General features: G+C 34.8%; 1 long non-coding RNA gene across 1 annotated transcript in view; it reads right to left on the reverse strand.

The window, feature by feature from the left end:
- Positions 1–1366: 1366 nt before the first annotated feature.
- Positions 1367–16805, reverse strand: part of LOC129770533 (uncharacterized) — a 127648-nt gene continuing 112209 nt past the window's right edge. The window contains exon 5 of the long non-coding RNA XR_008742135.1: positions 1367–2541. This is a non-coding gene — a long non-coding RNA (uncharacterized LOC129770533). The remainder of the gene's footprint in view (positions 2542–16805) is intronic.

The following is a 16805-nucleotide window of genomic DNA, read 5'->3' on the forward strand; positions in this document are numbered from 1 at the left end:
TCTTTCCACATAATTCATTTTTTTTCTTGATCGTGACAGAGAAAAGTTATAGACTGAAACGTGAGCATGGGTCAATATAAGAAACAGAATTTTGAAAATCAAAAAAAGTTCTTCGAATAGAGTTATCGAAGTTATTTTACCTATCTTCCAGCAACAATTTTATTAATCGAAAAAGGGTATGATAAAAGTCATAAGCCAAATTGTATGGAAAAAAATAATTATGTTAAAGAAAGTCGAAAAAAGTTATTTGAAAGGACCCATAACACATTCTCGAGATAGTACTCAATTGATATAGAATATTTTTATCTATCTTTAGCAAAATTTCTATTGGTCGGAAAAGGGTCTAAGAAAAGTTATAGCACAAAACCTATACAACTTGTATGGGGGAAATAAATTAATTTAAAGAAAATTGAAAAAAGTTATTTGAAAGGACTCAAAACACATTTTTGAGATAATACTCATTGGATAGAGAATACTTTTATCCATCTTTAGTCAAATTTTAGTTGGCCGGGAAAGAGTCTGAGAAAAGATATGGGCCAAAATGTATACAAGTTGTAGGAAAATAATAAATTTATCGGAAATGGAAATAAAACTTTTTCACGCCAAAAAAAAAAATGAAGGAACAGAGTGCGAAGTCGAAATTTTCAGGCGATTTTTGAAATGCTTTAAAGTCGTGAAATATCAACGCATGATGCAGATGGATATAAATCTCTTTAAAGCATAATTTACATGGATTTACACGGAATATTTTACAGAGAAATTTGTATTTCGATGTTTCCATAGTGGATAAAAATATCGGGAAGAAATGAGAAATCGATTTCTTTCTGTTTTTTCAAAGATAGCAAATCCAATTAACGTTATCAACTATCTTTCATTTGATTTCTATAACGATGCTGTGGCCCATTCAGTACTGAGATATTATTGTATGAACGAAAAATATCGAATTCGTATTTGAAAATAAATAGTTCAATAAATAATTATCGAAAAACAGTTTTGAAAACTCTAATGTATACAACCCAGGATTTTTTTACGCAGGGGATAGACTTTTGTTATAATTTGTCGCGTAACACCATAGTAAATGTACTTTGAGTATTTTCTCTAATTTTCATTTCCAAGCCTATTGAGAATGGGAAAAAAAAAGAAAAACTCATTTTTTCACTATAGCTCTCCTATATATATATTATATATAGGAGAATTATCTTATAATTATCTGAAAAAAATCACACATATCTATAAAAGGTGTATGAACACATTTAAATACGAATTATAGTAGTACTGAATCTCTAAATACTAAAAAAAAATTTAATATTTCAAGACTTTAGTACTTCAATTTTTAGGAATTTATTTTTTGATTAATTTCTCGATATATCATAGTAAGATGAACTTTCAGTATTTTTTTTTCAATGTTTTGTCTCAAAGCTATTGAGAATGGCGTGCTAAAAATTGAAAGGTACGTTCATTACCATAGATCCTATGGATAGGGATTCGAAAAAATGTCAAAATTTCTATACAATTAAATTTTTTACTTCCTTTTTACTTTTCACTTTCTTACCCAGCCAGACCCTTTCCCCCGTACAACTCGTGAACGGTTTGGCCAATAACTTTTGTCATACCCTTTTCTGACCAATGAAAATTTGGCTAAAGATAAATAAAAATATTCTTTATCGAATGAGTACTATCTCGAGAATGTGTTTTCGGTCCTTTCAAATAACTTTTTTCAATTTTCTTTCAAAATAATTCATTTCTCCCATACAATTTATTTTTTTATTAATTCGTTTATTTTTAGGCTCAGTTACTAGGTTTTAAGGAGCCGAATTCTTAGCTATATTTTTATAAGTATATATAAACAATTTCCTAATTCTATGGTTAGTAAGGTAGAAAACCGATTACTCGCGGTTGACCCATACAACTTGGCCTATAACTTTTCTCAGACCCTTTTCCGATTAATCAAATTGTGGCTGGAAGATAGGTGAAATATTTCTCTATCGAATAACTTCGATAACTCTATTCGAACAACTTTTTTTGATTTTCAAAATTCTGTATATTTTCCTATATTGACCCATGCTCACGTTTCAGTCTATAACTTTTCAAAACATTGAACAGAAACTTGTACGCAACAAAAACTTGTATCCGCTGAACCTTCATCCGCTAACTTCACACATAGAGGCGAATGAACTGCAAAGTTTAAAGCCTCTTAAAAACTTGTAAGCAGATCAAGCAACTCCACACGAGTCAAAACGTGCGGTCTTACATATTTCTTCCCGGTCCTTAAAGTGTTAATGGCTGCGAATTTTATGCTACAAAACACACATTCCATCGAAGCAATTCGGTGCAACGAACAAACCCTACACAATGAACGTGTCGATAACTGTCGGCTTTTATCCGACAGTCTCCTTCAATAATCGGCGTTGTTCATAAATATTGCTAGGATAAACTACTCTCTAATTCATTCTCAAGGCCACGGCACGCTTAACTTATCTGATTTGTTGTTGTTGTTCAATTCCAATTAGCATCAGAAGTGCCAAAGAACCAGATAGATTTCTGAAATGAGAGAAAAAATAAACAATTCATTAGAAAAACAGAATCATATGGTAGGGTAGTGCTATAGTTTCACAATAAAATTTGATGAAGGTTCAAAATACATAGATCAAAACTGAAACATCATAACGTAAAAAAAACGATTGACCATAGTGTGCAGTGCTGCAGTTGATCGCCAACAAAGTCACTCACTACCTCTCATCGTCAATGAGCTCCGACTAACTCAGTTGTGGTATTCACTCATTCGCACTTCTGAGCTCCGGAAGAACGATTGTATCATTCCATGCATCTCACTGCGTATCAATTTGTACACGAATTGACGCAAACAGAGTGATGAGACAGCCTTCGCGAGAGTGAGTGAGAATATGACCATTATGCGACAAACAAACAAAATCGCATAATTGAAATAGAATCGCGTGAAAAAAGAAACCAATGATTTTTACGTGGCGAGCGATTTGTACACACGGCGTTATTTCGATAGTCGAATGGCATAACATCAATCTTTCGCCGATGCCTACTATACTTCTGCTCCAGTCAGCGAGCAGTTAGCAACATTTCTCCAGGCTGGGAGAAGAGAATTTATTGCGAATTCATTCAAGGACCTCAAGACCTTGACTACATACTAAATGGAATAAAAAAAATCTCGTAAAGGGCCTGGCTGGGTAAGGGAGTAAAAAGTGCCCCAAACCAAATCAGTAACTGTATTGCAAATATTGTATAGAATATTAAATAAGAAACTTTTGCGGTTTAACATAGGATCTATAGTGGAAAACGTACTTTTTCGTTCATTTCACGCCATTCTCAAAAGATTCGAGATAAAAATTTGAAAAAAATTCTGAATTTGCATCTTACTACGGTGTATCAAGGAAAATTATCAAAAAAAATTCATCAAAAATTTTAGTACTTAAAAAAATATTGAAACTTAAAAAAATTTTTTTTTTTGGGATTTAGAGATTCAGTACTACTCCAATTCTCCAAAACTCCAAAATGTGTTTCTACGGCTTTTCTAGATATGTGTGATTTTGTTCAGATTTTTTCCAGTGTTGCGCGGTACAATTTTTTTTTATATTTCCAAAGAGTCTGGCTGGATAAAGGAGTAAAAAGGTCCCCAAACCAAATTACCAGCTGTATGGAAAATATCATATAGGGTACTAAATAAAACATTTTTGCAGTAGACCATATATTTGAGTCCTTATATGGTACAACATAGGATCTATGGTGAAAAATGCTTTTCGTTTTTTTTCACGCCATTCTCAATAGCTTATGTTTTATATAGCTTATAAAAATATGAAAAAGAAATACTGAAAGTACATCTTACTTAGGTGTATCGATCAATACTTTCAACAAATTTTTTCATCAGAAAATCAAACACTAGAAAATTTTAAATTAATTTTTATTTTTATTTTAAATGATTTTTTTTTTATTTTGAGATTCAGTACTACTCTAGTTTGTATTCAAATTTCCTTCCTAGGTATATGTGATTTTTTTCAGAATTTTCAGAGTGTTTTTCGAGGCACAATAAAATATATATATTTTCAGGCATCTCGAAATTTTGAAAAAAAAAATTACTCTGAATTTTACTCTAATTTTTATTTAAATGCGTTCGTATGCGTTGTTTTCTTCCACATGTAGCGTAATTTTTTCTTGAATTTTCAGGAGGATTGCGCGAAAAAAATATTGTTTTTTTTTGGCTTTTGGGCATTTTTAGTTTATTTTGAATTTAGAGACCCATTACTGCTCTAATTTTTTTTATATTTTTTTTCATGTGTCTAAATTTTGTCGGTATATTTAGAGCATTGCGCTGTACAATTTCTATTCTCGTATCTTAAAATATATGAGATTATCTTTGGATTTAGATGGTTTACCAAATTCATAGTCAGCAGTACGATAGAGCTTTGTAAGAAATAAATAAAGTCCTTGTGGAAAGATCATTCGGATTAATGAGAAGAACACTTAAAAAAACCGAATAGGTTTTTTTTTAATCTTACAATTGAAAACCACGAATACAATCAAATAATCGATTTCAAGAAAATAAAAATAATAATGCAAACGATGAAGGAAATTATTTTTGTGTCTAGCTATGCTCTTATTAAAATTACGCCACATGTAGAAAAAAAGACACATACGAACACATTTAAATAAAAATTAGAGCAGAAGTGGGTCTTAAAGTTACTTTTTTTTCCAAAGTTTCGAAATGCCAGAAAATGTATCATTTGTTGTACTCTGCGTATTTAATTTCTTTTTATTATTATATTTTTTGATGAAAAAATAGTTTGAAGATATTTATCAATCTAGAAAAACATTTAAATATGAATTAGAGTAGTACTGAATCTCTAAATCCAAAAAAAAAAAAATTCAAAATTTCAATATTTTTTTAGCACTAAAATTTTTAATGAAATTTTCTTTTGATAATTTTTCTTGATACACCGTAGTAAGATGCACATTCAGCTTTTTTTTCAAATTTTTATCTCGAAGGTTTTGAGGAAGGTGTGAAGTAATCGAAAAAGTACTTTTTTCTCTATAGATCCTAGGTTAAACCAAAATAAACCACCAAAATTTATTATTTAATATCCTATACAATATTTGCCATACAGCTGGTGATTTGGTTTGGGGCACTTTTCACTCCCTTACCCGGCCAGGCCCTTTGTTTATTTATCAAACTAAAAAAGCGTGTATGAGGTAATTCTCGCTTTTGCCATTCAATCGAATATATCCAGCAATGTGTCAGACCGAATACGTGTAATGGGAGGACATTAAAGGCTTATTTTTTGTTTGAGCACATGTGCTGTAATGTCATGACATTGCATGCGTTTTGGTCTGGCAATAGTAAAGGCTGTATCGGTGTTGCTCATGATAGCGTCTCGCAAGTGACTATAATATTCCTCACGCCCCTTCTGTTGATTATGTTGAAGGAATCGCAATCGTTCGCTCTTCAAGAACATACGCATCGGATCTGCACACGTGCTCTCCAGCTGGTATTTTATCAGAATTGATGACAATAGCGTGATTGTGGTTTTGCAATCCGATCATGTGTGATTTGAAGAATTTCAATGCTCATTCAAGAACGCTTCCAGCTCGCCGGCAATGCGCCTGGCTTTAGGTTAATTGAGGTTACTGTGTGAAGGCGCATGTTTGAATGAAAGTTCTATGAAGCGGTCGTAGCGCCATCTATCATTCAACAACGAAAATAAATTCGTTCTATTTGAAAAACTAACGACGGTTGAATTATTGTCATATTGTTCATACAAAAATACCAACATCGCGAGGAAAATAGAGAATGGAATGTGAAAATCTGGGATTATAAGTATTTTTGAAGCCAAATTTTAGAAAAAAAAATCTGTTTTTTGTGCATTGGACCACCCTAATCGGTATTAAATATATGGTAATCGGTACTCTAGCACTAATACATACAATTTGCGATGCAGAAAATTTCAATATCTCAACTTCACTCAAAGGTATTTCTTCCCAAAAATACGCTCTCTTCAATTGTTTGTCATTCTCTCTGGGGCAAACATAAACAAAGCTTATTGGCTTCATTTGAAAGAGCATAGTTCAATCTACATGATGTGTGATTTTCAAAACTATGTTATTTTTCGTGTTTGAGTAAATTAAATTTCAAATCACGATTGTTTGGATAAAAACCATCAATAACTTTTAGTAGGATTGAGATATTGACATGTTATGCATCGCAAAATATTGGTATTGATAAGCTTTAAAAGTCGTACGAAGACAGTTTTGATGTAGAATTTGAAATATAAAAGGTAGAGCAAAAAACCCGCTTTTTCATGGTCACCCTAATGCAACCTAGGAAAAAAGGGCTAAATCGATTATATTAAAAGATAGAAAAAAAACTTTGTTCTACAAAGTTGTTTAAAATAACTAGGACTAAAACATTGTCGAACTATGTTTATCTCTATCCATAAAGATAAAAAAGCTAGATTTTTTATTTCATCGACAATTTTGGTCACCCTATTTTTGATAACATAAAAAGCGCTCTATCACATGTAACAACTCTGTCGAAGACAGTTTTTGTCTAAAAAATAAATATATCCCACAAAGTTGTTTTTCAACAAAGTTGCATTTTCAAAAAAAATGATATAAAATTTTTTTTAGATCGGATACACAGATTTAATTTCGGCAACCCTGTTTGCATTTTGCTTGATTTTCTGTTTTCGAACACATAGTGGGCATTTGGCATTTGGATTCGATGTATCAATTGTATTTGATCTATTTGAAAAATAACAGATGGAAAACATACTCACGTATACAACCAACATGCAAGAAAAATCGAAATGTGAAAATTGACCGCTCTATAAAGGATAAAATCAAATTGTGCAACAATGTCACAAGAAATTCCTGATATACTGCAATTTAGTATTGGAGATGTTGAATTTCTGCAGTGTATATCACATAGAGGAGAATATTTCTAAAATAAATGAAGTTATTTTTAAAGATGAAAATCGTTGTTGCTCTGACTTTTAACTGGAGTTGCCGATCCTTCGGCTGAAGAAGGCCTCAATGTTGATAGCTTGGGAATTATAACCAAGGCAAAACAAAATTCTGTCTCGTTATGTAATATGTTTCATTCTGATATACCTTTAAAAAAATTAAGAAAAGTATGAAATTCGATTGTGTTACATACTTTTGCATGGAAAATATTCAATTATTAATTTTTCCAAGAGTAAAATTTATCGGGAGATAATTAATTTAATATTCAATATTCTTTTATTAATATACAAATCTCGGAAACTACTAGTCTCAGTTTAAACCATTTATGGGATTTATGATGTTAGTTATAATAAATTAAAAATAACATAGGCTCAATTAAATGCCGTTACAAAATATGATTCCGGGATTCCGTAGCGTCATTTTCCAATCCAGTTGTTGAAACTTGTGCTAAATATCATGTTTTATTAATCCCTTTTGTTTATTTTAGGCTCATTAGCACTCTAGTTGTAACAGAGCCGAATTTCAATCGTGTACATGTCCCATGTTTATGATATCTATAATTAGCACATTACACAGTAGCCATTTAGGCGTAAGAGTATTCTTTCTGATCTTCCATTATCCAGTTAGACCACTCGGACAGCGGAAACGGTTGATTGATCATTGTTGCGTTATTAGTAGAACAGCAGCCCGATGTGACTTGCAGAGCAGAGCAGTTGTATGGATGAAATCGATCTTATTTCGACCGTGGATCGATCTCCATCGTTGATGATTGTAGCGTGGACGTAGTTATTCTGTAGCAACACAAAGATGCCCAATGAGGGCCCTGAGTTTTGAACTCACGATCGATCGCTTACTGAGCGAACGCGTAACCAATGTGGCTACGGAGACCCCTCATAAAAATATCATGTTAAAGTTAATTATTCTCTGATGAGCAACAACCGAATTCTAAACATGTTTTGCAGTCCTTTGTATTCGCTGATATTGTTACCGATAACCAGTGTTGCTCCACACCTTCATCTGTACTGGAAAGGGTATACATCTTATCCATCTGTATTTTTTTCTTTTAATAGTAATATTACCTAAGCATACCATTACTGAATTGGTTTTCCCCAGCTTATAAATGTTTCGAGCTGCCACCAGAAAAAACAGCTTGAGTGTCGAAACATTGAAATCGAAATTTTTCGCGTAAGTTGACCAAAACTGCGGCAGATATCCTTGAAGATTTGATTTTCCTACCCGGCAGCACTTACAATGGACATTGATACTACGTTAAACTCCTCGCAGATATGAGTGGGAATAATCAGATAAAGTTCAAAAGAGAGGAAACAAAAACCTTCCTTCGCATTGAGCTTCACAGATACGTTTCGTTCTGTTTTCATTCATGACATGAGAGTACTTCTCTAGTGATTTGAAGTAAACCACACTGAACAAAAAATGGAAAAAATTGTCATAAACCTGTATGCTTCATATATTACAAACCTGTGCCATTAGGGTGCCAATGAAAATGGTTATCTTGAATTTCAAAAAGTAACCTCATAAACAATGTTCACTACATCGGAAAAACACCCTCTGCAAAATATCAGCTCAATCGGACAAAGCGGTCAAAGTTTGAATTTTTTGAAAACGAAAAAATCACCCAAGTAAAGGAAATCAGGGTTTCGATTTTTTATTTTTTTTATGCCAAATGTCTTAAAATTGCATGAAACGTCGAGATCTAGTGTCATCTCGAAAAAAATTTTTTTTTGTGAAACTGGGGTTTTTTTTTTCGAAGTACGAAACGAAAAGTATGGTTTTGGGTGTCGATAAAAATAGCTATCTCGATTTTTCATTCCGAACTTGCTACGAAATGTTGATTAGCACCCTACGCAAAACATTAGCTAATTCGGACATCATTTACTCTTGTCACGAACGTTAAAATTTGAGTTTTTTTGAAAAACGAAAGATCACCGAAAATCGAGGTTTGATAAAAATTTTAATCCAAATGTCTTAAAATTACATTACTCGTCGAGATTTACAGTTATCTGATTTTTTTTTTGTTAAAAAAAGTTTTTTTGGCGCTTGGTCGTTTTTCTGCCTGAAAAATTAATTTTTGAAATTTTTTTTAGATAACTATAAATCTCGACGTGTCATGCAATTTTAAGATATGTGGCATCAAACTTTTTCTTTAAATATCCCGATTTCCGGTGATTTTTCTTTTTTCGAAAAACTCAAATTGTAAAGTCTGCGACACCAGTAAATAAAGTCCGAATGAGCTAATATTTTGCATAGGGTATACTATCGTGCAAATCAACATTTCGTGGCAAGTTTCTAATGAAAAATCGAGATAACTATTTTTATTGGCACCCAAAACCATACTTTTCGTTTCGTACTCCCCAGTTTCAGAATGCCTATTTTTGACAAAAAAAAATTTCGAGATGACACTAGATCTCGACGTTTCATGCAATTTTAAGACATTTGGCTTCAAAAAAAAATTCGAAATCCCGATTTCCTTTCCTTGGGTAATTTTTTCGTTTTCAAAAAATTCAAGCATTGACCGCTTTGGGCCACTCTCCCTTAAGTCCGATTGAGCTGAAATTCGGCACAGGGTGTTTTTTCGAGGCGGCGAATATTTTGTATAGGGTAACTTTTTGAAATTTTAGGGTAATTTTTTTCCCATACATTCATTGGCACCCTACTGTCCATATTCCCCCCACTATATGTCCATTATACCCACACCAACAAAAATGTTTCACTTTTCGGTTTGTTTTAATATCAGTAAAACACACAATTTTTTGGTAAAACATTTGACCGATTAATTCGAAAAACAGTATGTTAAAATGCAAGAAACTTCATTTCAGTTTTGGGAAGCATGAGTTTCCAAAGATATAATTGAAGTTATTCTTAACATGTCCGTTTTACCCTGTTACCATGTGGCAACAGTGTTTTTTTTTTTGAAACAGTGTTGTCTGATTGTCGTAAAACTCACTTGTTCCATCAATGGCGATTTACACCGGCTGAAATCGAAAGGCCCGTCCAGGTCGAATATTAATGACCGACATGAGTAATAGCGCCCTGAACGCCGGAACGTCGATTGGGCAAAGTTTAAGTGTAACCGCTGTTACGTGCCTTGGCTCCGTATGCCATGGGTCAAAAAAAATTGAATCGACATCAACAAACGTGAGTCATACGCACGCGGCGGTTTACAACGGAGAAATGTTAACGCTGCTAAAAGCCATATTCTCTGAGTTCCCTCGTAGTATTCCGGAATGTTAATTCGCGACTGTCCGGGGGATTTTATGATTAGTGCGCACTCTCTCACTTTCCTGCGTTTGGCGCCACCATCACTCGCAAAGAGGTTCTAATTAGCGACTATAATTAAACGTATCTCGGCTCGCGTGCTTGTGCTTTGAGTGGGCCAAATGTAGTTGTTATGATCGGCTGCGTCACACAGGATCACGCTTCGGTGTGTTATGAAAAGACCCCAATATTGCCGGAACGATATACCGTTGCCCCGTCACGTCGTAAATTAACGCAACTGGTCTTAGTGGCGATGTATATTCATAGAGCTGTGCTCTGTGAAGGGCCGCAAAATGTCAACGTGCAGAGCTAATTAATTAGGCGGACGCCTAGCTGATTCGCTGATTCATCACACTTTAAGGTGAACCCCACCGTTCCGCGCGTTTCTTCCGAACCCCCCATTTTAGCGTACAACTTCAAAGCAAACAAAAACGCTGCGCTTCACCGAGAGCTTGATAAAAATAGTTTTACTACAACGCGCGTTCCGCTTTCTCCGTCTGCGTCTGCCGTCGTCCCTCTCTCCCCCCACTCCTGGGGATGATTATGGTGGGTGGGGATGAATAATTCAGCTCGATAACTGACCAAACGACTGACCGCGCATGGCACCCTTTTGTTTCAAATTTATGACCGACGAAACTGCTCTGCCCCTTCTTCCCTAACGATGAAGCCGCGTCGATCCGTGAAGAGTGAGGTGCGGAACCCTATAAATGTTTTATGGTCTAGCAGTGAATAATTCACCACCCGGTCGGTTGTTATCAAATCCTTGCTTTTTTTTAACGAACGAACGAACAACGCTCGTGGTTTAATTTTTTCGGTTCTCCTCCATCATCGTAAGCTCCCAAAACCGTTGGCAGCAACAGCAGAATCGACGACAACAACAGCAACAACAAGTTCCTTCCCTATCAGAACGAGCGGAAAACCGGCAAATAATGGCGCATTTGATTCTCGTTTTTTTCTTCGTTCATGCATACCAACCAATATTACATATTATGATTATAGCTATTCCCACCTATGGAGAAGAAGGGGGAGGCGAAAACGCGACTTCCCCCCGCACTCGATTGAGCGAGCGAGCAAGCAACCGCAGCGATTTTGGCCTCCACCCCAGGGTAGGACGACGAATATCGCGCTTTTCTACCCGCGACAGGGGGAACAGGAGGAAAAATGAGTCCCGTTCCGTTCTGTGGGGGATATGTGAGCATGCTGATGAATACACAGCGCGCGATGGAACCCGTTGAGTGGCAGCAGAAATTGAAAATAATAATGAATGAGCGAAAAAAAAAAACGGATGGAAAATAAAAATAGGAACTGCTGTGTGGAATCCAGGACGACAGTCTGAGAGAAAAATCGATAATTCAGATTGCTGACGGTCGGATTTTTTTTCTGTTTTGTTTCGAGAGAAATCGTAATTCCGATAGGTAAATTTTTGTCCCCGATGAATCAGGGGATGTGTCTCGAATGTATGATTCTCTAATGTTTCGAAGTGATTTTTTTTGGATCGGACACAATCGGATGTCTGACAAAAGTTAAAAAAAGTAAAACAGTTTTTTGTAACTCGAATAGCGGAGTTGATAAGTGAAAAACTTCTAACCAATTAGCTAGTACTAGGCAAAAATTTCTTCGGTTTGTGGTTCGCATACTTAAGATTGAAACGAAGTTCAAAACAGTTCAAAAGGTTAGAACGAGGAAATTCTAGCAATAAATTCAGCGAATATTTCACATATTCTCAAAATTCCAGTTGTACGTCATGTTTTTGTATAAGAACAATTTCATGTCAGCCAAATAATGACCGATTTTGACGCAAACCAAAACTCATCCCCTCTCATTTTATTTGAACCTTGTTCCAACCAATTTTAATTACAACTGATTCTTTATTAGGACGTATGCAGAAATATTGAAGTTTTCAACAAAAATCGTAACTCGTGATCAAGATTTCTGATTAATATATGTGATCGTCCGGTAAGAAAGGGGGCTTAGGGTAAAAAACAAGTTTCCGAGAAAAACGCGTTTAAAGTTCACACTACGAAAACATTTGTTTTCAAGGTTTCGTTGTTGGATGAAATCACTTCTGTGGTATGTTGTTACACTAGGTTGAGCACAAGAAGAAGAATGTTCGAAAAACTAAATTTATAAATTATTTTGTTACTCTTTTTTAATAAATTTTTTGAATTGACCTTGTACAAAAAACCATCTCACGGGCTGAATTTTCAACTTAGGCACTTCGGATGGGTCTCAATCGATTCTTAGATGTTCTGGTCCCGAACCGCGAAAAAACTAAAAAACTAAAAATCGAAAAATTTACCCTAAGCCCCCTTCTTTCCCGGACGATCACATTTGATGTACGGCAAAGTTATTGGAAATCAATTGAATTCAATGTTAAAAACTTTTGTATCTTAAAAGAACCCCGCTTGGAATTTTTTAAATATATTTTCATTACAAAACACCTTCATTTCAACGAATTTTGACATATAGTATGGTGCGGTATAGGACCACCTCAGGTTGCTGTGAAACGTTGTGGGCAGGGTTGCCAACTTTTATTTTCAAAAATTTTCAAAATGAAAATAAAAATCCGGAAGAAATCAGGATAGCTTGTATTGGGCTGTTTCGAAAGTTCGTATCGATTTTTGGGAACACACAAGCATAATTTCTGTAGGTAGACATCGATTTATTCAGATTTATATGCGCAGTTTTTCTCCGATCATTCGCTATCTGTCACACAACTTAGAAATTCTATCCTCCCAAAATATGTTTGCTCTCTAGTCGAAAACGGTTTTATATGTATAAAAAGCGATATTTTCGATGCTGTCCATAGAATCGAAGTTCGTATGATTCAGAGAATTTCGTAAGGACGTGAACCTGTGATAATCTTAAGGTGCAATAGCTGGTGGGACATGAAGTTTGTGAAAGAAGAGGTTAAGTAAGGGTTGGGCCTTATGCTTTAAGCATTCAAAAACATAAAGTAAATATTTCTATTCAAAATATCACGATTTGGAACCGCCTTCGGGCGTGCTTATCTGGTACCAGTATCTTTATTTCACGGCAACCTCAAGCTTCAATAAATGTTGACAGTGTATCTTCGATAAAGCAAATCGCTTCGGAATAGATAGTTAACCCTTTCCCGTACAACATCGAGTCTCACTCGTGGCTACTTGAATAACATAGGGCGCTAGAACTCTCGGCAGGCTAGTGAAATCACTTGATATGTGACATATTAAATAATACGGGAAGGGGTTAACAAACGAAAGAAAGATTAAAAATAGGCGACCGGAGAGATTTTTTTAAGTAGGCTATTATGACAATTTTCATTTTCAATCAGGAAATCTTTGTATATTTATTACGGATCATTTTATTCTAAAAATCTGGAAAAATCAGGATCATTTCAGAAGAAATCAGGTAGAATTGAATGTTTATAAGGATGTCAGGAAATGAGTTGAAAAGTCTGGGAAGTCCTGAATAATCAGGAAGGTTGGCATCTCTGGTTGTGGGTACAATAGCCCATACAATTACCAACAAGTCATCCATACATCGGAAGATGGGCACTTTTACAGCGAAAATGTTTTTTTTTTCACAACAACTTCAGAAATTGAAATACAGGTCGGACTCGATTATATACAGACTGAATTATATATGATTCGATTATATTAGGCTGTCAAAAAAGTCCTGCGGTATTTCCGCGAGGTAGTTCTAGTTGTATTCATTGTATCGAGTCATACTATAGCTTGTTGGAAAGGTATTTTTGCGCGCTATAATATAGTCCTTGACAGTGTTTTGTTTGGTTAAGTCGTTCGTGAGTTATAGTGTCGCAAATGTGGAGCAAAATAAAGAGAAAATCCGACATATTTTACAGTACTTCTATGACAAAGGCAAAAATGCATCTCAAGCTGCCAATAAAATTTGTGCAGTTTATGGACCCGATACAGTTTCCATTTCCACCGCACAACGATGGTTCTGGTGTAGAGGTCGTCGAAGATGCGCCACGCTCCGGAAGGCCTGTCGTCGAAAATTGCGACAAAATCGCTGAATTAGCCGAGAAAGACCGGCATAGTAGTAGCCGTAGCATCGGCCAAGAGCTGGGGATAAGTCATCAAACCGTTATTAACCATTTGAAGAAGCTTGGATTCACAAAGAAGCTCGATGTATGGGTGCCACACACGTTGACGCAAAAAAACATCTTTGACCGTATCGACGCATGTGAATCGCTGCTGAATCGCAACAAAATCGACCCGTTTCTGAAGCGGATGGTGATTGGCGATGAAAAGTGGGTCACTTACGACAACGTGAAGCGCAAACGGTCGTGGTCGAAGCCCGCTGAAGCGGCTCAGACGGTGGCCAAGCCCTCATTAACGGCCAGGAAGGTTCTGCTGTGTGTTTGGTGGGATTGTCAAGGAATAATCTATTATGAGCTTCTTCCGTATGGCCAAACGCTCAATTCGGACCTGTACTGCCAACAACTGTACCGCTTGAAGGTAGCACTCATGAAGAAGAGGCCATCTTTGATAAACAGAGGCCGCATTGTCTTTCATCAGGACAACGCCAGGCCACACACTTCTTTGGTGACGCGCCAGAAGCTCCGGGAGCTCGGATGGGAGGTTCTTTTGCATCCGCCGTATAGTCCGGACCTTGCACCAAGTGACTACCACCTGTTTTTGTCCATGGCGAACGAGCTAGGTAGTCAGAAGTTAGCCACAAAAGAGGCCTGTGAAAATTGGCTATCCGAGTTTTTTGCCAATAAGGAAGCGAGCTTCTATAACAGGGGTATTATGAGGTTGGCATCTCGTCGGGAACAAGTCATCGAATAAAACGGCGCATATTTGACTTAAAACAGATGATTGTAACTAATTTTATGAACAAATGAAAATTCAAAAAAAATACCGCAGGACTTTTTTGACAGCCTAATATACAATTCGTAAAACAAATATTGTTTTATAATTTGAACATGACTTATTTCTATAGAAAATGAAATAGGTCAACGTTAAAATGAAAGTTAATTGGCTATTACGAGTACAGACAATCGAAAATCGTAATTTTGGTAGATTTGAGTTGAAGATTCGCCAGGAATTGTAGAAAATGATATTGCAGCGACATTAAAAATGATAGAAGTTGGGTGTCATAAAACAAATTGTAGAGCGGTTAGGGAGCTTCAATTTGGTTGATAGAAATATTCATGTTTATTATGTATTTTAACCTTAGAAAACAAAAAATTTGGAGGTTAAATGTTGTTTAAATCCAATAATTTGGAAGTTTCACAACAGTATCCTGAATAAAATATTCTTATCTTTCAAATGGAAGCAATTGCATTGTCCTACATAGCGTAATTTTTGAATTAGAGCCAGTTTAAGGCAAACAGGGCCCGAAACAGAGAATGAGTTCAATAACTCTGGCATTGTTGGAATTCGAACATATGCGTAGAAGGATTTTTATCATCAAATATGATCCTCCATTACCTCCTGAATTGATAAGAATTTTTTATATGAGAATTCGATTCAATTCTTTGTTTTAGAGAGGCTTTCAACTTTGCAGTTCATTCGCCTCTATTATATGGAAAGGTATTTTATGACTTTAAGTGGATGAATCAAAAATTAAAATTTTTATTTTTATTTATTTTCATAATAAAAAAAACAAATAACAAAAAAAAATTTTCCGCGCTGTATAGGAAACTGTTTAAGCTTTCATTAAAATATATCAAACAAATTTTAGAAAAATTAGTTTGAAAATTGATATTGATTTTTCTAAAATTCTGAACAAATAATATTTGAATAGTCCATAGAATTATCAACAAGTATCCCTTGCATCGGGAGAATTGCACTGTTACACAGAAGGGGTTTTTCCAACAACAACTATTTCATGTTTTCTTTGGGAAATATTAATATTAATGTTCTACTCGTAAAAATTTTGAGTGTATAATATTTATTTCTATTGAATTACATGCCAATAACATGCCAAACGCAAGAATTTACAAACAAAATGTTACGAGTGAAACATTATTTCTCCAGGAGTCTTCATACAAAAATACCATATATTCCAGAAACTGTAAAAGATAGAAAATTTACGCCTTGAACAAAAGTTCACATTTCAATAAGATCTAAGATTTTTCAAATACACTATATCTCTATCTTGACTTAAAACAAAATTAGGATTAGTTGTATTTTTTTCAAAGAAATCATGAAAAAGTTGTTGTTGGAAAAACTTGTTTTCCTGTAGAAGTGCCCATCTTCCGATGCATGGATGACTTGTTGGTAATCTTATAGGCTATTAACTTTTTTTGAGAATTAAAAGAAATATGGTTTTGAGAAAAAATGATTTTTATGTTTTGTTTTCAAAACAAATATTTTCTTAAAAGATACAACAAAATAAAATATTTGTAATATAATTTTTAAGTTAGACATTTTTGTAAAAAAATAAGGATTAATTTTGTCCTTTAAGGCTTTAAAAAAACATAACTTTTGATTCAGATGATCGATATATCAAATTGAAGACAATGAGTCAAGTCTAGTATTAGAAAATACTACATTTTTCAATCTTTTCCCCCCTTTCTTTTCAAAAAA

This window comes from Toxorhynchites rutilus, chromosome 2 (genome assembly GCF_029784135.1).
Source record: "Toxorhynchites rutilus septentrionalis strain SRP chromosome 2, ASM2978413v1, whole genome shotgun sequence".
Lineage (NCBI taxonomy): Eukaryota > Metazoa > Arthropoda > Insecta > Diptera > Culicidae > Toxorhynchites > Toxorhynchites rutilus.